Genomic DNA, 25,956 nt, shown 5'->3' on the forward strand with positions numbered 1-25,956 from the left:
TGAATATCCAAGGTCAAGGTGCTTCTTAGCGAGAGAGGTTAAATCCGACTGTTAGATCAGCACCATGGCTCATCTAACTTATCCGATTAACTTAATTGGATAAGAATGAATAGCGCTATTTATCCGGTTAAGTTAAGCAGATAAGTAGCACCTTCCTGATCCGCTCTCTTGTCAACCCACAAATTGGCCGGCTATAAGATAGCCGGATAAGTGATTTTCAGCAGACCGCTGGATAGCCAAGTCCTACTTACCTGGCTATCCAGCGCTAAACGTGCTTGCTCTTTGCACTTACCTTTCACTCAGCAGACAATTTAGCTTCTATCAAGTCCCTAGTTTCTAGCTATTAGCAATTTGTACTTTGTAAACTGCACTGCAGAAAACTTTGATGCTGATACAGTCAATTTTCCTTTAAGATTCTGATTCTCACCCACTTGCTTGGAAAAAAACCCCCCTCCTAGTATGTAATTAGCTGTGTATTGTAAAAGTGCTACCAAACAAGTCTAGGGCAGTACTCAGAATAGATCGGTTATAGCCCATGCAGAGCATAAAGAATTCTGCTAAGAATTTGACTACCTCAAGTGATATCGCTATTAAAAATGCTACATTGGAAAATAAAATCCAAAGAAAAAACTTTGCTTCCCACACTTTCCTGTCACTGATGCACCTGGACTTCAAGCAAGCAGATAAGACAAAATATACCCCAGATTTCATTCTTCTTCAGATGCATTTGGCAGCCTACACTTTCTATGTGGGACAGGTTCAGTGGGGTATACTGCCCTTTTAGCAGAGCTTCCTGCTGTACAGGAGGGTAAGAGTGCGAAATGAGTCTGGTAATAAATTCCAGGGGCATCAGCAGATACAGGGCTTACTCACAGAAACTCCAGCTGCAAACTTCTGCTGATATACAGTACCTCTATAGTCCTATTTTTGAAATTTGAATTGTTTTATTCATTGTTCCCACCTAGATATACTTCTGCGTGATTTTTTTTTTTTTTTTGCATAATACCAAATTTGGCAGAATGATACCCCCATAATTTAAAATTTCTCTCCTGAAAGTTATCCCACAAATGTACACAGCAAATCATGCATATCTAAGAGGCTTATACACTAAATTGCAGTTTTGCTTGCAGCATTGCAAATTTCACATGCTAATTTTGTACAGATGCAAATAAGGTGGGTATCAGAAACAGCAAGCAAAATTTTGCTATGTGAAAATTTGCACACAAAAATAATTACACCTTGCTGTGTAGTTTATTTTTTTTATTCTTGCAAATATCCCATGTATTTTATGTATTTAAAATGAACTGCTTTGCATGACTTTGTATCACAGCAGTTCATTAACTATTGATTTTTAAATACAATTTTGCATATGGAAAAGTACATGTGAAATTTTATTATTAGCAAAGGAATAAAACTTTGCAAAGAGGACTTTGCACACCAAATTGCAGAATAGTGCACAGACTTGTAAATAGTGCACACTAAATGCTGATTTACCATGCAAAAACCTCTTTACAAAGTTTTACTCTCCTTAGTACAAGGCTGGTGGAAGCAGATTAGGTGACTGTCTAGGTCACCACCAGTCTGGGGGCAGCACCCACACAGCCTGGAAGAAAAAGTGGTGGGTTTGCACGGGCAGGAAGAAGAAGAGGACCATGCAGGAGAAAGAACAGCGCATCCCCCTGGCCGTTGTAGGAAGAGGCAGCATTGGTGCCAGGTTTGCACAGCATACCAGCACGGGGAAAGCACAGCAGCAGCAACAGCGCCTCTGGCTCCTCGCAGAGTGCATTTCCCCAGGCTGTCGGCTCAGGTTCATATGCAAGAGGATCAGCAACAGAGCCTCCACCGCAGGAAACAGAGCAGCATGAGCCCCCCGCAGCCTCAAGAAAAATGAAGAGTCCGTCTGCCATGGGTGCTGAAAGAAGAGGCTGCCACTTGTACTTCTACTGGGGAGATGGGAAGAAGTGAATGAGTGTGAGCATGAGTGTGTGTGTGTGTGTGTGTGAGAGAGTTGATGTATCTGAGAGAGCCTGTCCATGTCTCTGTGTGTGAGAGCATGTCTTATGACTGAGACAGAGATTGTGAGGAACAACCCTTACCTCTTCCTTGCTAATCCACAACAATCTCTCGGCATCTAGAAATCATCACAAGATCCCAGGTATGAACAGCCAGGGTTTTTTTTTTAATCCTTTTTAAGTATTGGATGGTGTTTGAAATATTTTATTGGTCTTTGGAAAATGTATAAGAATTTTAAATGATAAGATGTTATTCTATTTGGCAGCTGTTTTGAAATATTCTTTTTATTAGTATGGTTTTACTTCTACTGATGATTTATATTTCCTGATTTTATTGTTTGATGTTTTTTGAGGAATTGTAATATTTCTGCTTTTCCATTGTTGTACTGCATTGTGGCCTGTTGCATAGAACAGTTGTTTTTGTTTGCATGTTTGTATTAATACTTTATGGTTTCTTTATTCTGCATTTTTCTGAGGGTTTGTTTGTATTTTGCATGTGTGACTGAGTTGACGTATTCTGCTAGTGTGTAGGTTCTGTGTAGAGATCTATAGTAGTTTGGCTTTTTCTGTTTTTCTAATAGTAGGTGTACTCACGTTTTAGGGCCTGGTGTAATAACTGCAGTTTTCATAAGCAGAGTTCTTAGTGTTTGAGTGCTGGCAGTTATTAGAGTTTTGATATGGGAGAATTACTATATTGAAACTGTAAGTCAATTTATTTGTGGCTTTCTGAGTGCCAAGTCCATACCCAACAAACATTACAATAAATCTAATACCAATTCCAAGGGTTCTTGTTTACTTTTTTTGCATGGTCTTACAGAACTGCATGTATATATAATATACATGTTGTAAGTAATATTTTTACCAAGGAAGACTGTAGTTAGTTCTCGTTTGTGTAAAATCTATTAATATAAATGCTTAATTTGTAATTTATTTATTTGGTGCTTTTATATACCGACATTAGTGGTAAGACATCATACCGGTTTACATTGTAACTGAAAAGATAGGAAACAAAGTACAAAAACAGGGCAAGGGGAAAGGGGAAAGGGAACGAAACATGTAATTATAACTTGGAAATGCAGTGCAGAAGGAGGAATAGAGGAACTCGCAAAGGAACAGTGGAAGAGCAGGGGGTAGGTAGGAAACTTAGGTACAACGGTGAGGAGTTATATACATGGTGGGGAATTATATACACGGGATGTGAAATGGGGTAGGAGAGGGTGTCAGGTTGTCGATATCTTGTAGGAGTACAGAGAGGTGAGTGGGGGGGCAAGGGGAGGATAAGTGAGAGATCTATTCTGGGTAGGCTTGTCGGAAGAGCCAAGTCTTTAGTTTCTTCCTGAATTTGGAGTAGCATGGTTCCAGTCTGAGCGGAGTAGGGAGGGAGTTCCATTGCTTAGGGCCTGCAATGGAGATTGCACAGTCCCTCGTGGAGGAGAGGCGGGCTTTTTTAAGGGACGGTACTTTCAGGAGACCTCTATTGACAGTCCTGATGGGTTGGTTTGAGAGCATGAGTTGGAAGGGCTCATCTAGCCAGTTGGTTATGGCTATAGATGGATTTATGAATTATTGAGAGTGTTTTGAAGATGCGTGATGGGATGGGGAACCAATGTAGGTCTTTGCGTATAGGGTTGATGTGGTCGGATTTCCGTGTGTTCGTAATGACTCTCGCTATAGCGTTCTGGAGCATATGTAATGGTTTAATAGTGGAGAACAGAAGGCCAAGTAGGAGGGAGTTACAGTAATCAAGTTTGGAGGAAAGTGTGGCCTGTATGACAGTCTAGAAATCATGATAGTGGAGAAGAGGTCTGAGTTTTTTAAAGACATTGAACTTAAAGAAGCCATCTTTGAGTATCAAGCTTATATACTTTTTTAGGTTCATTTGTTGGTCCAGAGTGACTTCCAGGTCTCTAACACATTGCTGTGATGATAGAGCTTTGAAGGCTGGGTCGTTAGAGATCCGAGGGTTGGGGGGTTGGTGTGGGGATATAAGGAGTAGTTCTGTTTTGGATGTATTTAATGCGAGGTGAATGTTTGTGAGAAAATTGTTTATGGAGGAGAGGCAGGTATCCCAGAATGCCAGGGCATCAGATAGGGAGGAATGTATGGGGATGATGATTTGGACATCATCAGCGTAGAGGTAAAATTTGAGGCCGAGGTTAGATAGGAGCTGACAGAGGGGAGTGATGTATATGTTGAATAAGGTGGAGGATAGGGAGGAACCTTGTGGGATGTCTTGGGACAGGGAATGGGATGAAGACTCGGCATTACCTATTTTGACCGCAAATTTCCTGTTGGATAAGTATGACTTAAACCATAAGAGGGCTAGACCTGAGATGCCTATTTCTGCCAGCCTTGTGAGGAGGTGGTTATGGTTAAAGGTGTCAAAGGCGGCGGAGATGTCGAGCAGGGCAAGTAGAAAGCAGTTGCTCTGATCCATGCCTCTGATGACGTGATCAGTGAGGGTGAGTAATAGTGTTTCAGTATTGAGGTGTTTGCAAAAGCCAAACTGGGTTGGGTGTAGAATCTTATTGGTTTCAAGGTACTCTGTGAGTTGGGTATTAACTATCCTTTCCATAATCTTAGAGATAAGGGGCAGATTGGAGATGGGGTGGAAATTAGAGGGGTCTTTAGAGTCGAGCAAGGGTTTTTTAAGGAGGGGCTTGACAATAGCTAGTTTTAGAGTGTCCGGGACGGAACCTGAGGTGAGGGATGAGTTGATATCAGCGATGGGTTTGGCAATCGTATTTGGAATGGAGAGAAGGGTTTTTGTGGATGGTGTCGGAGGGGTGGCAAGCAGGTTTGAGTTTTTTGAGTACTGATTCAATTTCCGTGGCTGAGGTAGGTTCTAGTGAGTCGAAGGTGGAGGTGATGGTGACTGTGCAAGGGAAGGAGGGGGAGAGGGTTGTGGGAGAAGGGTGTTGGAATCTGAGGAGAATGTTTGCGATTTTGTTATGGAAGTGTTGTGCGATTTCTTCACTTCTGGTGTAGGCTTCAGTGTCAGGTATTGGGGGTTGGGTTGACTTAGTAAGGTCAGTGACGTAAGTGAAGAGTGGCTTAGGGTCATACATGTAATCGTGAATTTTGGAGGCGAAGAAATCATGTTTGGTGTTGAGCATGGAAGTTCTGTAGTGGTGGAGGGCGGTCTTGTAGCTTGAGGCATGTTGGGGAGAGGGGGCTTTGTGCCAGATTCTTTCAAGCTGTGAGTTTATTTTTTAGGGTTTTCAGCTCAGCTGTGTACCAGGGTTGGCGGTTTTTTAATGCAGGTTGTACTTTGTGTCTGGAAATGGGGCAAAGTTTGTTGGCAATTTCAAGAGTGATGTTAGTCCAGGAGGATAGAGCAGCCTCCGGGTTGGAGCATATAGAGTTGGAGATTGCCTGAGATAGTTCTTCACCAGAACAGGGTTTGCGGAATACAATGGTGGAGCTTTGCGGTGGGCCGGGAGTGATCGGGGCGTTTATGTGGAGGGATGCTTCAATGAGGAAGTGGTCAGACCAGGGAACAGGGGAGCAAGTGGTGGGGTGGGTGGTTAGGAAGCAGTGATTAATGGAGTGGAGAGGGTGTGACTGGGGGGAGGGGCCCAGATGCTCCTCTCTGTCATTGTGATATAATTTGTACCCCGGTATAGTACTGTCCCATTGGTTATCCTCCTTCCACCATGTCTCTGAGATGCCAATTAAGTCTATGTCATCATTCACTGCTATACATTCTAATTCTCCCATCTTACTTCTTAGATCTCTGACATTAGCATACAAACATTTTAAAGTGTGTTTTTTATTTGTATTTTCATTCTGCTTTTTAATTGATAGGGATAATTTAGATTTTTTTAGCTCAGGTGAGTTTTTAGTTACAGGCACTTGGACTACTTTTCTTATTATTGGAACCTTACTGTTGGGATGCCCTAATTCTAATGCATCATTAGTATCCTTTGAAGATACCTCTCTCCGAACAGTCTAACTTCAGTTAGTCAGCCAGAGTGACTCACGGCTCTCTTGATTAACAAATGTTGGTAGCTAATCAAACCAAATCACACTACCTCAACACCTTTCCAAGGTGAGTAACTGAACTGAACTTTTCAACCTTTTTAATTACACTGCTACTAGCTTATTTCTAGCTTCTGGCTACCTGTTTTTTGTTTGTTTTAAATATACAAACACTAACTTCTGCTTATTAGCTGCCTTACAGATTATTAAAAATAAACACACTACTGCTTATTAGCTGCCTTACTGACCATTTAAAAATATAGTCTAACTTCTATTTGCTGCCTTACTGATATTAAAAGCACAAACAGAAACACACTAAATAATATTCCCAAATAGTTAACTTTGCCCCAATACTTTTAAAAAAGAAAATTTCCCAAGCAAAAACTTACTGATTCCTTTCAGTGCCTGTGCTTGAGCAACTCTTCTGCCTGCTTGCACTGCACTGTAACAAAGCACAGGTGCCGAAGCAGGTGCCTCCATTCCCCACCTATGACATCAGCTCAAGTGAGCCTGGTCACTGTGAAAAGGCATGCATTCGAGGGAGAACCTGCTAGCTGTTTGCCACCATCAGTGTTGTCAAAGGGGTCATGCCAAATGCGAGTCCCACTTTGTGTGCTCTTTCCTGTGCATATCTTGCACAACCGGGTTATTAACTTATTACTACCTTTCCCTGACCTATTAATGTATTCTTCTACTCCAGTGCTGCTGGCTGTTAAGGGACTACAGGAAAGATTGTTGTTAATGAGCACATTAAGATGTGCTGGAGATATTGATATTAGATCTATTGAAGTTTGGGGCAGGCTGCACACTAGTGCTTCCAATGTTACCTCAGCTAAATGCTTGCTGCCAGGGCAGCAGTCTCAGTTTTATCTCAGGAGGGCGTTAGTTATAATTATTACTCTGCTATTCTTAAAATAGGGTTAATGAATGTGAGATCTGTGAGAAACAAGGGAGTTTTAATGCACAATTTAATTAAAGATGCTGAATTAAATATCCTATGTTTGATAAAACCCAAGTTACTTGAAGGAGAATTAATTAATCTCCTTCAATTGTGTCCAGACTTTTTTTTTTTTTTTTTTGCTACCACAAGTCTGTTATTTGGTCAAAGTAGAGCAGTTGCTGTACTCTTTCAAAGCAACATACTGATCGAGAAAATAGATTCTATTTAATTGGGTGACATAGATTGTTTGGTATTAAATATTTCAGGACAAGATAGCCTCTGCTTAGTGGCATTTTATTGCCTGCCATCTGATAGTTCTGGAATTGTTAGACTGTTCATCCTCTTCTACATCTTGTGAGAACTTACTCTTGGCAGGAGACTGTAACATTCATACTGAGGCATCAGATAAGGGTTTGACTACTGATTTTTGTTTGCAATGGATGGGTTTGAGTTCTTCACAACTGATGAACTCTGCTACCCACATCCATCGCCACATCCTGGGTTTAATTTTTAAAACTGGAGGGTGCAGAACTGATGAGAGTTCTATTACTATGGATCCCATGCCCTGGGTCTGATCACTATGTTATGTTTTGCTTTAGAAACTGCACATGCAGTAACACCTGGGGGCCAGTGGACATGGAGGGTAGTAAGGAACCACCAATTTCTTAAGATGTGCTATGCTCAGTATGGCTCTGTGAGCTGAGAGACATGGCAAAGTAAAGATTACGTTTGCAAAGGGAGGGGGCAATCTTGCACCATAGGTGAGATCTGCTACTGTAAGGTTCCCCGTTTCTTCTCCTTGTGAACCTTCTGCAAAGTGTGTGAACCAAAAAAGTGGGTTGGCTGAAGGATACAAGGGTACCATATAAAAGAAAACACTGCACAGAAAATATAATTAAAAATACAGCTTTTTAATTTTATCAAGAAACTTGGGGAAGGAAGAACTAAGAACGATTGTTCCCTCTAAGCTATGTGCATGTGCATGCACACACAGGACATGAACCCTATGCACATGGTAAACCATAGTGGGGCAGATTTTATAAAAGAACGCGCGTGTGTACTTTTGTTCGTGCACCAGGCGCAAACAAAGTACACCGGATTTTAACAGAGATACGCGCGTAGCTGCGCGTATCTCTGTTAAAATCCGGGGTCAGCGCGCGCAAGGCTGCCCAAAATCGGCAGCCTGCGCGCCTCGAGCCGTGCGGCCTTGGAGGAAACTTTCCTTCCACCCCCCCTCCCTTCCCCTCCCTTCCCCTACCTAACCCACCCCCCCAGCCCTATCTAAACCCCCATACCTTTAATCCAAAAGTTATGCCTGCCCGAGGCCTGCCTGGCGCCTGGTGCGCGAACAAAAGTACACGACTGCGCAAATTTTTAAAATCTACCCCTTAGGGAGTAGCCACTGCTGTAACATGCTATAACGTGCGCACATGTTATAAAATCGGGCATACATGTGTGCGAGCCAGGTAGCACGCGCACATGTATGCCCGTGTGCTCCTTTTTAAAATCTACCCTTAAGCCAGTTTGATTAATAGAAGTTTATGGACTTCTCCTTCAGGAACCTACATGCGTAACCCTTTGAAAATCTACCCCATAGGGTATAAAAGTGAACCAAACCAACTAGAAATATTAATTATCACTAAGATCTAAGATTCTACCAGTCATGGCTCTTCCTGAAATTTAGCCCTCTGGGGACAGGGAAAACACCTACAGTACCTGAATGTAACTTTCCTTCATCTACAATGAAAAGGCATGACCTAAATACACTAAATAATAAAAAGTAATTAATTTTCCCCTCTGCGGATAATGAAAATTTCATCTGAATCAGTTTCTCACCCTTTCCTCCCCAATACAAAGCAGTATTTTCTCCAATCAATAAATAATCTTTTTTCCAGTGATCTATAACAGACTTGCTATTTCTTTCAGTCAGGTTTAATGTGGACTTCTTTACGCGCGGCTATTAATTGATTCCTATTATGCACGATTGCTTTCCCCATCCCTCTGTCTGGCCGGTAGTCTGTATACACGGTCTATATACGAAGTCTGAGTAAGAGCTTATCTTGCACTTATTTGTCCAATGCACGAGATGGTCCCTACTGTAGAAATGATCTTCCTGTCCCTAACTGGATAATCGTCAATACATGCAGAGCTGAGAAAGAGCTGGGCGAGTTGGGTGACTGGAGGGGAAATAAAACTACGGAAACAGCTGTATCTGTACTCCCAAACAGAATGAAATGTATTCAAAGCTTGATTAAATGAACTCCAGACAGAAAGAAATATATTTCAAATTACAGCCAAACGCCTCTGGACAATGAATAGGTTATCAAGTCAGACCAGCTTCAGTTTTTATCCTGCTTGGCTCTCAACGGCTCTGGCTTCAACAGCTAACTCCCTCCCGTCTGAGGTTTATTCTGTCCTTGCCTCCCTATTTATTCATTATTCCAACAGTTTCTCCTATGTGCTTTGATGATTTACACTTCAGTTCAAATAAATGAACCCTTATTCAACTAAAGAGAAAAAAAGGAAACATCTCTATCAAACTCCCAGGCAGAAAGAAATATACTTAAGAGCACAATCAATCAAAATTGCCCCAGCATGCGGCAGTTTATCAAGTTCTCCCCATTTATCCAGTGACAAATTCCTGCTGTGCTTTCAGTCCTTCTTTCTTCCACAGCAAAGCCCTCAAGAGAACCTCAAAAAATCCTGAAGGTAGCCAGTAAAAGTCATCAAGCAGCGGAGAAAGCAGGTGGTAGGACTGGATGGATAAGCAAAGTTTCCATCAACAGAAACAAGGAGGCAATGTTACACTACCTGTCTCTCTTCAGCAGTTTCTCTCTCTCTCTCACCACTCCCTCACACCAGTCACTCTCACTGTCACCAGTCACCCCCCAACACCAGTCTCTCACTCTCTCCCTAGTCACCCACAACCTGTCTGTCTCTCTCTTACAGCATCAGTCTCTCTCTTCCTCACCAATAACCCCCACTCCCAACCAGTTTCTCTCTCTCTCTCACCACTCCCTCACACCAGTCACTCTCACTGTCACCAGTCACCCCCCGACACCAGTCTCTCACTCTCTCCCTAGTCACCCACAACCTGTCTGTCTCTCTCTTACAACATCAGTCTCTCTCTTCCTCACCAATAACCCCCACTCCCAACCAGTTTCTCTCTCTCTCTCTCTCTCACCACTCCCTCACACCAGTCACTCTCACTGTCACCAGTCACCCCCCGACACCAGTCTCTCACTCTCTCCCTAGTCACCCACAACCTGTCTGTCTCTCTCTTACAACATCAGTCTCTCTCTTCCTCACCAATAACCCCCACTCCCAACCAGTTTCTCTCTCTCTCTCACCACTCCCTCACACCAGTCACTCTCACTGTCACCAGTCACCCCCCGACACCAGTCTCTCACTCTCTCCCTAGTCACCCACAACCTGTCTGTCTCTCTCTTAGAGCATCAGTCTCTCTCTTCCTCACCAATAACCCCCACTCCCAGCAGTTTCTCTCTCTCTCTCTCTCTCTCACCACTCCCTCACACCAGTCACTCTCACTGTCACCAGTCACCCCCCGACACCGGTCTCTCACTCTCTCCCTAGTCACCCACAACCTGTCTGTCTCTCTCTTACAACATCAGTCTCTCTCTTCCTCACCAATAACCCCCACTCCCAACCAGTTTCTCTCTCTCTCTCTCACCACTCCCTCACACCAATCACTCTCACTGTCACCAGTCACCCCCCGACACCGGTCTCTCACTCTCTCCCTAGTCACCCACAACCTGTCTGTCTCTCTCTCTTACAGCATCAGTCTCTCTCTTCCTCACCAATAACCCCCACTCCCAACCAGTTTCTCTCTCTCTCTCACCATTCCCTCACACCAATCACTCTCTCTGTTACCAGTCACCCCCCGACACTGGTCTCTCACTCTCTCCCTAGTCACCCACAACCTGTCTGTCTCTCTCTTACATCAGTCTCTCTCTTCCTAACCAGTAACCCCCACTCCCAACCACTTTCTCTCTCTCTCACCATTCCCTCACACCAATCACTCTCTCTGTCACCTCCCCCCCCAACACCCACAACTCATATCAGTCTCTCACTCTCTCACCAGTCACCCCCATACCAGTCCCATTCTTCACCAGTCACCCTCACTCCAGTCTCTCTCTCTCTCACTAGTTACCCCTCATACCATTCTCTCACCAGTCACCCCCACTCCAGTTCCCCTCTCTTACCAGTCACCCCTCTCCAATCTTATTATCACCAGCACCCCCCACACCAATCTTTTACCTTCTCACCAGTCATCCCTCACATCAATCTCTCTCTTAGTCACCTCACACATCAGTCACACACTACTTACTTACCAGTCACCCCTCACATCAATCTCTCACTCTCACACCAGTCCTTGTCTCTCACCAGTCACCCCTCACATCAGTCTCTCTCTCTTACTCACCTCCCACACCAGTCCCTTTCTCTCACCAGTCACACACTACTTACCAGTCACCCCTCACATTGATCTCTCTTTCACTCTCACTAGTCACCCCCCACACCAGTCCTTGTCTCTCACCAGCCCCACATTCCAGTTTCTCTCTCACCAGTCCCCCAACACACCTGTCACCCTACACACCAGCCCCTCTCTTTACCAGTCACCCCCCACTCCAGTCTCTCACCAGTCACTCTTCACACCAATCTCTCACTAGTCACTTCGCACATCACTCTATCTCACCAGTCACCCCACAACAATCCCTCTCTTTTACCAGCCATCCCCCAACCAGTGTCTCTCCTCACCAGTCACTCCTCACACCAGTCACCCCCAAGGAGTCACTCACTTTCTCACCAGTCACCCCCACACCAGTTCTTCTCCCTCACCAGTCATCCCCCAACTAGTTTCTCTCATTCTCATCAGTTAACCCTCACACCACTCTCACTCTCTCACCATCATCCCCCACACCAGTGCCTTTCTCCCGTCCCTCTCCAGTTAGCCCCACTCCAGTCTTTCTCTCTCACCAGCCACCTCCCAACAAGTTTTTCTCACTCTCACCAGAACTCTTCACTTTAGTCTGCCACTCTCTCATCAGTCACTCCCTGCACTAGTCCCTCTCATCAGTCACCCCACCTCCAGTCTCTTTCTATCAGCAGTGACCCCCTCACACCAGTCTCTCTCACTCTCACCAGTCACCCCTCATATCAGTCTCTCACTCCCTCACTAATCACACCCCCCAACACGTCCCACCCTCACTTACCTGTCACCCCAATACAGTCTCTCTCTCTCTCTCTCTCTCCAGTCACTCCCTATTCTAGTCTTTCTCTCTCTCTCACCAGACCACACGACGGAGGACAAATGCATACTGCACATAGGAAAAATAGTGTGATATTCCCGCTAGGGATGTGCAGACAAAACATTTTCGTTGATAAGTTGAAGTTGAGGGTCGATTTCGTTCAATATGGACATATGGAGAATTACATAAGTTGAGGGTCTGTCCATATGTTCACCGGTTCCCTAAATAAAAATTTAAACCGCTCACCCTCCTTAATCCCCCCCCTGACTCCCCGCTGGACCACCAGGGAGTTTTGGTAAGTCTTGGGGGGGTCAGGAGGGTGGGGGGTTTAAGTGTTTATTTAGGTTCAACGTATTCAACATAGCTATGTTGAATACGTTGGAACTCGCGATGCATTTCTCCTCAAACCTTTTTTTTCTCTTTTAAAAATATAAGTTGCGTTTTACATATGCGTTCAAAACGAATGCACACCCCTAATTCCCGCCAGTAATCAATGACAGCAAATCATACACCAAGAAAATGTAATATTCACTGCTTATTGCCTGCTTGCCCAGTGCTACAAATGAAGCACTGCTACACTATCTTGTATACGTAGAAGGAATGATGCACTTACATTTATAATTTAGAAATGAAAACTGGCACTGTGCAGCATGTGGCTGTGTGCACCCACCACTAGATATTAATATAAACTGGAGTACTCACTGAAATCAGTGGTGCCAAAGACAAAGGCCAGAGGGCAGAGGACCAGCCACAAGGCAAAGGGCAAGCAGAAACCGTGAATATTAAATCTCACACTAAGGACACTGCAGATAATGAGACTTTGCCAAATTAATAACAAAGTACTACAGTAGTTAGTGTAAGTCACATCATACTAGAGATTCCTCCTTTTCTTATCAAGCTCCATTTTTGTGGACGTGTGCCTCTTGACATCCATGAAAAACACTTTAAATTTTGCAAAGCAGGCATATGATATCTGGGAGGGCAGAGTCAAGATCTTAGTTGAGTCCTAATTTTGGTCTCAGTTCTGTTTTGAATGCATGACTTTCTTTGATGTGTATACAATTTTATTGTGGGGTTTGATAATATTAAATGTTATTGATATTGTACGTTGCTGGTTGATGTGTTTATTTTGTTTTATATCATTTTTAAGGCTGATTAATTAATGTACTTTATTTGTAAACCACTTGGAATTTGTTTTTGCAAGTGGCACATCAAGTTTAATAAATTATTATAAATAATTATAAGGTATTGTTTTATGTATGCTTATCTATTCAAGGTGATGGAAAATGACAGGCCAGTTGGTCTTTAATCTGCCATCATTTACTATTATTATGTTCTCTTGGTTCACTTGCACACTTATTGGTCTAGTATATAGTTTTTCTCTTACACTTCTAAATGTTTGTAGATTGAATATCAGCCTATCAAAAGGCATCAATTAAGTACAAATATAAAATAACTATTTTAATACAAAAATTAAACCTCTTCACAGCTTAAAAATAGACAAAGCTTAAAAGTAAGCAGAGGATTAAATCATGGACCACTCCTTGACAAACAGTGTATGACTTTTAGTGTCTTAGAAAACTGATCTCTTCAGATTTGACTCAGGGGTGACCACTGGAACTTGTGGGCAGGACTCAGTATTTACAATCCCATTAAATCATTCTCTTCAAGAATGACTTAACCTTGGAGCTTCAGTAAACAGTTCTTTTTAGAGAATGACTCAATCCTGTGCCACCAAGCATAGTAGATGCCGTCTACTGCTTTTTTCCACCTCTTAGGAACAAAACATTCTCTACAGTAATGAATATGCAGGACAATCTTTCTGCCATGGCAGAGATTTGCGACTTCTTGTTTTTCTGATGAATACACAATTGAGCAGAGGGGCTGGTGCACTGGGATTGTGGAAGGGAAGGGAAGGAACATAGGATGCAAAATCGAACATTCTCAATGTCAATAGTACATTTGAATTTATGTCTTTGCTAACTCATCCAAAAATCATGCAGAGTCTAATCAAGGTATTTTAATGGGCTAGTATAAAGAGAACCAAGTATTGGAAGTTAGTGATTATAACCAGTTCTGTAGCCAAAGGAATACAAACTATATAGCGCAAAGCAGTCAAGAACACAAAAGCTATTTTGTAGCAATACAAATACAGGTTGTTATAATAAACACTGCAAATAAACACATATATAATTACACAACTTTGTCCTAAGCACTGTAATGGTTCAAGCAATCAACCTGGTCCCATAAATGTATTTTACTGCAGAAATAGTAACACATTGTAATTGCAAATTTGTTACAATAATTTTGACATTAGATATTACATTTGGATTGAATTATGAGTGCACATTTATATTATAAATGTGTTATGTTGCTTTCACTGTTAAGATTTCACTACTAGGTTCATTCTCCAAAGTCACATATAATTATTGAATTCAAAGATCTTAAACAAATTAACCATTTTGTGACACTAAAAACAGAAAAGGCAATTATCAATAAAGAAATGCACTGTTCAATTTAATCCAAAAACTTGACGTCACGAGCGCAGGAGATCGCTCCCGGACCCCCGCTGGACCCCCAGGGACTTTTGGCCAGCTTGGGGGGGCCTCCTGACCCCCACAAGACTTGCCAAAAGTCCAGCGGGGGTCCAGGAGCGACCTCCTGCACGCGGGTCATATTGCTGTATTGCAAAATGGCGCCGGCCATACGGCCGGCGCCATTTTGCAATACGGCAATAAGGCCATATGGCCGGCGCCATTTTGCAATACGGCCCGAGTGCAGGAGGTTGCTCCCAGACCCCCGCTGGACTTTTGGCAAGTCTTGTGGGGGTCAGGAGGCCCCCCCAAGCTGGCCAAAAGTCCCTGGGGGTCCAGCGGGGGTCCGGGAGCGATCTCCTGTGCTCGTGACGTCGGGGGACAGGAACCAAAATGGCGCCGGCGCTACCTTTGCCCTGTCATATGACAGGGCAAAGGTAGCGCTGGCGCCATTTCTATTAACGCAGCCGTGGCCCGAGAGTGGAAGATCACACCGGGACCCCCCCACTGGACCCCAGGTAATTTAAAACATTTTGGGGGGGGGTCGGGAGGGTGGGGGATTTATTTTAAAGGGTCGGGGTGGGTTTTAGGGTTGTTTTAGTGTGCCGGTTTTCCCGCCCTCCCCCTTCCCCTCCCCCTCCCCCGATTTACGATTTTTGACGATAAATCGGGGGAATTCCTATTGTATCGTGCCTCTAACGATTTTTGACGATTTAAAATATATCGGACGATTTTTTAAATCGTCAAAAAATGATTCACATCCCTACAAAGTATGTAAGTGACAACAATATCCCAATTACTCCACAAATTTATTTATTTATTTATAACTTTTTTTATACCGAAGTTCAGGTAACAGAATTACTTATCACTCTGGTTTACATTATAACAAGTAGAAAACAATGACAACATATGTCTTACAATGAACAAGGGAGTGAACAACTTGGATAATATAACATAACCTAACTAGGAACAGTAGCAGTATGCACTATTAGAGCGAAACTAGCGCATGGAGAGGGAGGTTTGCTAATGGGGGGGAGGGGGAAGGAAGGTTGTTCGTGGAGGGGGGGGAGGAGGGGGAAATTTCTTATTGATGAGTAAAAACATGAGCATAGGTTCTGGACGTCAACAGTATGAAAACAGTCTATGGGAGCTGTGGAAGACTAAGTAAGTTAAGGGAATGCTTGACTGAATAGCCATGTCTTGTCTTTTTTTGAACGTGTTGGGGCAATGTATCAGCCTTAGCTCCGGAGGAAGCAGATTCCACTGTTTGGGGCCTGCTGTGGATAGAGCTCTTTTACTTAAAGATGTTTTCATGGGAGGTGCATGTAGAGTTCCTCTTTGTGCTAATCTTAGCGGTCGGGAAGAGGTGTGAAGCTGAAGAGGGATTCTGAGGTCCAGTGGAGTGTTGTTGAATATGGCTTTGTGGGTGATTGATAGAAGTTTAAACAGGATTCGAGATTTGACTGTGAGCGAGTGGAGCTTCTTTAGAATTGGTGTTATATGATCTCTTTTGTTGGATTTAGTGAGACACCTTGCTGTAGCATTCTGTAACAGTTGAAGAGGCTTTAGGGTGTAGACTGGGAGACTGTGAAGCAGTGAATTACAGTAGTCCATTTTCGAGAAGATGATGGATTGTAACACTGACCTGAAATCGTGAAAATGAAGGAGGGGTCAAAGACTTTTTAGAACTTGGAGTTTGTAGTAGCACTCTTTAACCATAGTGTTGATGAAATCAGAAAAGCTCAGATGGTTATCCATGACCACCCCAAGGTTTCTGACCCGTGGGGAGAGAACTGGGAACGGTGTAAGGTGAGAGCTATTCAATGGAAGGTGAGAGCTATTCAATGGAAGGGTGCCATCTTGAGTGATCAGGAGGAATTCTGTCTTATATGTCAAATCTGGCCTATATGGTAGGAGTGGCAAGAAGAAAACTGCTACTCAAGATTCTTCACTTCAAATGGGACTAAAGGTGAGCTAAGGATCATTCAGGGGATACCGTGGCCAGTTGGCAAAAGTTTTGAGGTCTTAAAAAAAACAAACAATTTTTTGTCATGAATGCAAAGAATTATGTTTGGCAGAAACCAAATACAGTGCATCATCGAGAGATCACCCTCTTTACTGTGTAAAGCATGGTGCTGCTGACATCATGTTATAGGGATGTTTCTCATTGGCAGAGATGCGTGCATGTATCAGGATAGAAGGGACAATTAATGAACAAAATGTATAGAATAGTCCTTGAGGAAAACCTGCTGCCCTCTTCAAGAAAGCTGAAACCGGGATGGAAGTTGACCTTTCAGCATATCTTACAGCCAAAACTCATTGAGTTGCTAAGGAGGAACAAAAAGATAAATGTATTGGCGTGGCCTAGTCAGAATCCCTACCTTGATCAATTGAAAACCTGTGGTATGACCTAAAGAATGATGTCTATCAGTGCTATCCAAGGAACCTTACAGAGCTCGAACAGTTTTATAAAGAATGGTCTAATATTGAGGTCTAGGTATGCAACATTGGTAGAGATCTATCCCAACTGACTAACATCGCTAATTGCTGCCAAAATGCTTCCAGTAAGTATTGACTATGGTGGGTAGAGACCTATCCAAGAGGAGTGGAGACTAATCCAATTGTTGGATTTCAGTTTTGTTCTTGAGATACATATATCATGTGGTGTATGGTGTGTTGAATGTAAAAATTCCTCCTTATTTGAAAGCATATAAGCCAGGATGTAGACTTTTGATAACACTGTAAATTAAATTTTACATATAAAGTCACATGTGAAATGCTGCCATTTGAGAAGTCAAAAAGCTTTGCAAATTCTGCAAATAGAGCATTCAATTGCAGAAAACATGACGTCTTCATTTTTTCACTTTAGTACATTGGCCCCCTGGTCTGAATTATTTCCTGTGAATATGATTTTCCAAAGAAAGCATCAATGAAAGAGCAAAAATGAGCAATTATGTATGATTCACCTATACTGTTACTGTAAAACAAATGTAATCACAAGACTACTAGAGAATTCTCTGCTTTTCATTTTTGCTACTGTTAATTTCTGTTGCTTTCTCATTCTACTCAATGTTGTATTCAATCAATCAACCAATTGTTTACCTATTACACGCGCTATACAATTTACTTTTTACAGGACCATTTCACTACTATAGGGGCCGACGCAATAAAAAGCGCGGAAAGCGGGCGCTGAAAAGTCAGCGCCCGCTTTCCTAGTGAATGCATGGCGCCCGCAAGGGGGCGCCATGCAAAACCCAAATTAGGAGGTTGCGCTAACAAGGAGGCGCTAGGGTCACTTGCATGACCTTAGCGCCTCCGTGCTAACGTGATCCCGCCGCGGCTGCCGGTTATGAAGACCAACGCCGGTAAACACAGCGTCTGTATTCATAACCGGCCGACTGCCAGTAATGAAAACGGATGCAGTTATTTTTTATTTTTTTTTACTTAAGAAAAGTACAGAAAAGCATTTTTGTCTGCTTTTCTGTACTTCTTTTTAAAAAAAAAGGGATTCACTCTATCCCTATTTGAAATACAAATGTCAAGTTCAACCAAATATACTAAGGGTGGCCAACTCCAGTCCCCAAAAGCTACAAACAGGTCTTATTTTGAAGATATCCACAATGAATATGCATGAGATAGATTTGCATACTAAGGAGGCAGTACATGTAAATCTATTTCATGTATATTCATTGTAAAATCCAGACCTGTTTGTGGCTTTTGAGGACTGGAGTTAGCCACCCCTAAAATATATTATATATCAGCGTTTCCCAAATCTTTCCTGGAGGCACAACTAACCAACTGGGTTGTCAGGATATCCATAATGAATATGCATCAAATACATTTGCATACATTCAAGATTCCAGGCATGCAAATCTATTTGATGCATATTCATTGTAGCAATCCTGAAAACCCAAATGGAAAACCCTGTGCCTTCAGGAAATGGTTGGGAAACACTGCTTAAAAATATATACAGTATACAAAATAAAGCGCCCTCTAGTTAAAATATTTAAAGGAACCTTTTAAGATCCACATTTATCCATTAGAATATTCCTTTGAAAAAAAAATAGTTGTAAAGCAAAAGTGAAAAAGATGTAATTCATAATAGTAGCAAGACATCCTTACACAAACTGGAGGTCATGCTAAATTATAGATATTAATTATATACCAAAACAACTATCTTTTTCCACTATGTCCTTGCTAAAGAAAAAATATGCTTATAACTCAAACGTACTTAGCTGAATATTGAATTTGTTGAAGAGCCAAAATACACAGTGGCTGTATTCCAAGATGATTACTCAGAAAATGTCTGTCTGGAAAGGATACCAGCTCAGAGGAATGAACATCCACTGCATTTCAAGTGCTGAAAAGGTTTCTTCAAGGAAACTTCTCAAAAAAATACAACAGCCTGTTTCAAGAGACATACGGTCCGATTTTAAAATAACGGGAGCTGGGCGTGTGGCTGGGCCTTGCGCACGCTGCGCGCATTTTTGGAAAGGCCTGGCCACGCGGGTAACCCCCCGTTACGTGCCGAAGTGCCGGGCAGGGAGGCAGGGTCTGGGCAGGGAAGCTGGGCATAATTTGAACATTCCCTCCCCCCCCCTGAACACGCAAGTCGCAGGCCACCCCGTGCATGCGTGGATTTTAAAAATCTGGCACACGTGCTCGCAGCCATCGGATTTTATAACACGCATGCGCACGACGTAACACATCCATGGCCATGGATTCAGTTTCAAGGAATATTTTAAAATAGTATAGGTAGATCTTAAAAAGTTCCCTTTAAAAAAAATTTGAGTCTTTTCTTATAATGCAGCTTTTTTTATTCATCAACACAAAAAAATCCATAGGGGGTCCATTTTTTCAGCCGCTGTGTGGCTTGGCTAGTTAGCTGGATAAATTTATCAGGCTAACTAGCAGGGTATATTATTCAGCAGTGCTGCTACAACACTGAATATACCTGGCTATTTAGAAAATAGCCGGAAAAGTTTATCTGGTTATCTTTAGGACAGTCTGTGACTCGACCAGAGCTAGCCAGGGAAGTTATCAGCTAATGCTGATTATCGGCATTCCAGCTAATGCCACTCCCTCCCGGAATGACCCCATTTATCCAGCGAAATTCTAACCTGTTATGTCTGAATATGCCGGTTTTGACATTTCGATGCATAACATTTCGAGGTACAAACAGCACTGTAAGCATCAGTGAAGATCTTATGTGATTTGGAGTGATGACAGGTGCACGAAGATGAGATTTGTACATTGAACTCTCGACCTGGCTTGATAACAGCCAGGTAGAGAGTGCATCAAGCTAAGTGGAGTTACTAGTTGCCCCTCCTACAGTGGAATAAATCGTTTACTTATATGAGAGCCTTATAAAGAGTCTCACTCTCTCGCCAATAAAGGCCTGTCTGGGCACTTCTCAGCATGTGAGGTGAAGATACCATGGGTGTTATTCTTGTGAGATTTATAGCAAATTAATCTAGTATTAACCAGGTATGTCTGAATATTACCATATATCCAGCTGCCTGATTTACTAAGGATCTTCTCCCATTCTTGGTCTAAGAGAAAATACCTTGATGAATCAGGTCCTAAATAAGCTGGATAAGTAGTTCCCCCCCCTGAAACGCCACTATCCCGTCTACCACTTAGATACGTATTTAGATGGATAAATAGTGACCACTGAATACAGCCGAGTACTGAAACGCCACCACTTAAGCTGGATAGGTCCCTACTTATCCGGCTAAGGGACACTAAATATCAGACCCCATAATACAATGCATCAATTATTTTTCACCCAACTTTTCCCTTAAACAAAATATATACACATACCTTCCCCATGACAGTTTGACTCTTATTGGTATATTTTTATCACTGTCCTAGATCTTTGGACGGTATTGCCTCACATTTTCTTTTCAGTATGTCAAATATATAACCATATGAGTAGCACACATATGTTTTTTTTTTCATCACTTTCATTTTAATCCCAGATTAATATTTGTTAGTGCTCTCACAATAAGAGTATTGATTTAGTATGTTAACATCATTTACAGTTATTATGCAGTGAGTTTTTAAGACCAGGCACTTTTGACGCAATGGGTACTTTTCAACCATGGTTTCTGCATCAGGTCTCAAAGGTAAAGTTATGTGCACACATTCCCTTTGAAAATTGCATAGGAAAAAGTATCTGCAGAGATTAGCACTTCTTTTTCTGTGGATACCTTTCCCCCTAAAAAAAACCTGTATCATTTTGAAAATGCAAAATGAGGGTTATTCTTTCATTCCCCATCCTATCCCTGCTACCGGGGAGGCCTCTGCTCAGTGCATTGTCACAAAACCGTCTGAAACTAAATGCCGCAAAAAACGAAATTGTATACTTATCTACCATACCCCGTTCTACCTGATGCCCACCACCATACCTCACATTTGCTAATCATGCAATTCCTATTACCAATCAAGCTCGTAATCTAGGAGTCATTCTTGACTCCAATTTATCTACGTCTGCTAATATTTCTAAAGTTGTAAAAACATCCTTTTACAAAATCAATCTTCTAAAAAGACTAAAACTGTTGTTATATCCCTGTTATTTCAGAACTCTGCTCCATGCTCTTATACTATCTGGATTAGACAATTGCAACGCCCTATATTTAGGTCTTCTCGACTTAACGATTTGTCCACTACAACTAATACAAAATGCTGCAGCTCGCCTTCTCACAAATACTAAAACTGGAGAACACATTACCTCAATCCTCCTCGAGCTCCACTGGCTCCCAACTCAACGTATCCACAATAAACTTTTAATGACAATTTTCAATTTAATTCACAATCCCTCTGCAGTTTGGCTGTGAACTTCTCTACGCCTATACCAACCCCCGTGTCACCTATGCTCAGTCAATAAAAATGTTCCCCAGGTTAAAATAACTAGAAAGCATGCCTAGATCTTTTTCCTGGGTGGTAGGCTCCTAATATGAAACCTAATCTTCCAGTCTCGCAAGATCCTCCTGCAATTAACCACTTGTGATTTAACTGCTCTGAATAATTTTGTGTCATCTGCAAATTTGATCACCTCACTCATCAAATAATTTATAAATATATTGAAAAGCACTGGTCCAAGTACAGATCCCTGAGGCACTCCACTGTTTGAAAGCAAGAAATGCCATCACTAACTTTCTCTAGAAAAAGGCTCCTGAAACAGTGGCCGCTCTGGGCATATTTGTTAGTGGGCATCGAATAAGAGAGACTGTTTTAAAGTAATTTTAAGTGCAGAAGAAAAATGACCAAAAAAGTGTTTTTCATAGCTTTTACTCTGGAGAAGGTAGATGATTACACCACAGTGGAAGACAAGCCGTTTGTTTGACGGTTTCCACAATATATGATACCAGAGGCAGCCTTTCAGGCATTTGAGCCCCCTCTTTTTGTTTTCTGGACTTTTGAGAATGCCAAAATAACAAAGGCTCGGTGACTCCACCATCATACCCCACTCCCGCCCCAACATGATTCAGTATTGTACTGGGGCCACCGAGCCTTTGTTGTTGGGGGGCAGAGACGGGGGAAGGAGAAAGGAGGAACAGGAGAAGGAGGAGGAGGAGGGAATGGGACAGAGGAAGAGAACAAGGATTGGGTGAGGAGAGAGAGGCAGAAAGGGCAGGGGGCAGAAAGAGAGACTCCAAGAACAAACGTTCGATGGCCCTATCCATCCCAGAAGAGAAACAATGAAGGCTTAGCAATTTCAACTTTATCTTGGGGCCTCTGAGCCTTCATCCACCTACTTGTGAGAGTATCAGTGGAGTAAAAAAGAGGAGGGAGAAGAGAGGGTTGGAGGCAGGGAGAAGGGGCAGAAAGAAAGAGGAGAAAATTAGGGGCAGGGAGAAGGGGCAGACAGAAAGAGAGAGAAGCCCCAGTGTAATACCCGCCCCCCCCCCCCAAATGCGGTGACCAAGTAAGCCTCTCTTATTTTTTCTTCCTGTGCCCAGCCCCTTCCCCCAGCACTCTCCTCTCCCTTCAGCCTCCCTCCTCCTCTTCCTCACCCTCCCTTTTACTAGCCTTGCTTTCACACCAGCTTTTTTTCTCCCTTCTCCTATTCCTCCCCATCACGCTCTCCTCCTGCTCTTCCAGGCACAACACCTCATGCTTGCTAAATAAATAAATAAATAAATAAATAAATGAGGGCAGGAGCAGTGATCCAGGAGTGGAGGCAAGTCAGCTTGTCCAGCAGAAGCACAGGTCCAGGAGACGGCGGCAACAAAAGGACGCGGGAAGTTCAGGCAAGGAAGAGCACAGTGGTGGGCAGCAGCAGTGGCGACAGCAAGGCAGAGCAGGTCCCTGGTGGTAGCACAGGCCCGCGGTGCTAGCAGGACCCAGATCATGCAGCAGGTGCCTGGCAAAGAGGGCCCACGTGTGCTGCTGATGCTGCTTAAACTTGCTAACGGTGGAAATTCGCATTTAAGACGTAAGCTTCTGCCATGAGCAAGCCGCACAGAAGGAGATGATCAAAGTCTTCGCTCAGGTTGGAGGAGCAGGGAGGAGCTGTTGCCCCTGTGGCCCACCCAATTACGACACCTGCTGTTTGTCTGGCACCCAAATGTTTAATTAAAATCGATCACTGGATGTTTGAGAATCGTAACATCAGAAACAGGGAATTTCCCACTTCTGAAATTCCCTTGGCCTTCCATCAAAATGATTTGACTACCATATTGTATCAGGTTAAAAATGTAAGTATTATATTTGAGTACAATACAGCGGTGTATAATGCAAATGATAGAAACAGTGAAATATCAACATAAATCCTTCTTCATACATAAACTGAATAAAAAATGGCAGCTATCATAATAGGCACCATCGGTTTATTCAACCTTCCTTACCTTATTCAATATTCATATGCCCATAAGGAAGGGAAGCCTTTTTCCCTCAGAGTTACATAGCTGTGTTTATCCCCAGATATGAGAAGGGCTAGGGCATGCAATAAGCAGTTACCATCCCTGGATACACATCAGAAAGTGAATATGTGCATGTCCTATCACAGATGCTGCAGATGTGCTATTGAGTACTAGGGATGTGAATCGTTTTTTGACGATTTAAAATATCGTCCGATATATTTTAAATCGTCAAAAATCGTTAGAGCCGCGATACAATAACAATTCCCCCGATTTATCGTCAAAAAATCGTAAATCGGGGGAAGGGGGAGGGGAAGGGGGAGGGCGGGAAAACCGGCACACTAAAACAACCCTAAAACCCACCCCGACCCTTTAAAATAAATCCCCCACCCTCCCGAACCCCCCCAAAATGCCTTAAATTACCTGGGGTCCAGAGGAAGGGTCCCGGTGTGATCTTTTACTCTCGGACCTCCCGTGCTTGTAGAGCAAAATGGCGCCGGCCGTACGGCAACACAATTCGACTGCAGGAGGTCTTTCCGGACCCCCCGCTGGACTTTTGGCAAGTCTTGTGGGGGTCAGGAGGCCCCCCAAGCTGGCCAAAAGTCCCTGGGGGTCCAGCGGGGGTCCGGGAGCGATCTCCTATGCTCCTGCCGTCGGGGGACAAAAAAACAAAATGGCACCAGCGCTACCTTTGCCCTGTCATATGACAGGGCAAAGGTAGCGCCGGCGCCATTTCTACAACGCACGGAGGTCCGAGAGTAAAAGATCACACCGGGACCCTTCCTCTGGACCACAGGTAATTTAAGGCATTTTGGGGGGGTTCGGGAGGGTGGGGGATTTATTTTAAAGGGTCAGGGTGGGTTTTAGGGATGTTTTAGTGTGCCGGTTTTCGATTTACCCGATATTTAAAAAACCCAAACTGCGACGATCCGATTCCCTCCCCCTCCAAGCCGAAATCGATCGTTAAGACGATCGATCACATGATTCACATCTCTATTGAGCACTACATTTGTGCATCCGTTGAATTCATAGATTGAAGTGCACGGGGGGTCAAATTCTGTAGGCTGCTTAGTGGACAAGTTATCCGGTGGATAGATATCCTGCTGAATGTGCTCTCCTGAAGTCACAGGCCACATGGAGCCGGATAACTTAAAAACCTAACCAAGCATAGCTGGTTAGGGTTTTAAGTTATCCGGCTCCATGTGGCTGGATATCTCTCTGCTTAACCCGATTCCTTCACAGATGTCCAATTAAGTAGCACAGTAAAAATTAAAAAAAATAAAATGTCATTTAAGGGACCCCCCCCCCCACCCCATTATTTTCAAATTGGCTCGGGCCATACCAACCACTACAACCCCCCCCCCCCCAATTATAGTCATATTTTTCAGGGAGGGGGGGATATGTGCTTCAGACCATCCCGATCTCCTCCTTCCCCTTTTTGGTTAATTTTTTAATCCAAGGCTCCCCTGCCGGCACCCCCTCCCCACCCATATTCCTAATACTCATTCCCCTCCACCCCGCCCCCCCTTCAGACCCCAAGAAACCTTGCCGGGAGTGAGGTAACCTCTTACCTGCTCCCGGCCCCTCCAGCGCTGTTCTGCTATGACAAACGCTGGAGGCTTGTGAGTTACCCACCTAAATGGCTTTTGAATATTGATCTCTGGTTTTCTCTGTTAGATGTCTAAATTGACATAAATGAGACTGTCAGGGGAATCCACTATTCTGGTCCTTGAATTATGAGAAGTGCAATGCAAGTGAGAACTGCAGTCTAATGAGCTCTAGAGGGGCAGTGCATTAGTATCTGTCATGCTAGGCGTCTTGTATTGTTGATGGGCGCCGCACTGTTTGGTGTTCTGTGAGGCAGGATAAATTATGCATGCTGCTACTGTCAGATGACTGTGATTTTATGGTACCTCTGCTTGGAGAAGGTAGCAGAAGGCAATGGCAGCTCTTGCACCTGGATGTTAGGTTGTAGGGCAAACCAAGGCTTTGATCGGTGCCCCCTTTATTGAGATGGGAGCATCTGTGCAGAGCGGGACTGCAAACGGTGACTGTGAGGCTCCCCGTGCTGGAAAGGCAGGTTGCAGACGGGGGGTCACGTGAACAGTGCACCGAGGGAGGAGTTTGTGGCTTCAATTCGGAGACTGTGGCAGGAGAATGGTGGGAACAGGCAGTTTGCGACTGGCAGGCAGTGAGAGAGGGTGTGTGTGGGTGTGTGAATATTCTGGTGCTGCGAGACTAGCTGCAACGTCAGGCCATGCCGAGACTCAGCCACAATGTTCAGGGGGGGGTCGGATGATCTTTTCAGTCCTGTGCATGCTACAACGGACAGGGAAACATTAAAACTAAGCCAGCACT

General features: G+C 43.4%; 1 protein-coding gene across 1 annotated transcript in view; it reads right to left on the bottom strand.

Annotated features, from left to right (window-relative positions):
* NALCN (sodium leak channel, non-selective) overlaps positions 1-25,956 on the bottom strand; it is a 549,662-nt gene that overhangs the window by 134,352 nt on the left and 389,354 nt on the right. The gene's annotated exons all lie outside the window — the stretch shown is intronic.

The sequence above is a fragment of the Rhinatrema bivittatum genome, chromosome 5 (genome assembly GCF_901001135.1).
Source record: "Rhinatrema bivittatum chromosome 5, aRhiBiv1.1, whole genome shotgun sequence".
Lineage (NCBI taxonomy): Eukaryota > Metazoa > Chordata > Amphibia > Gymnophiona > Rhinatrematidae > Rhinatrema > Rhinatrema bivittatum.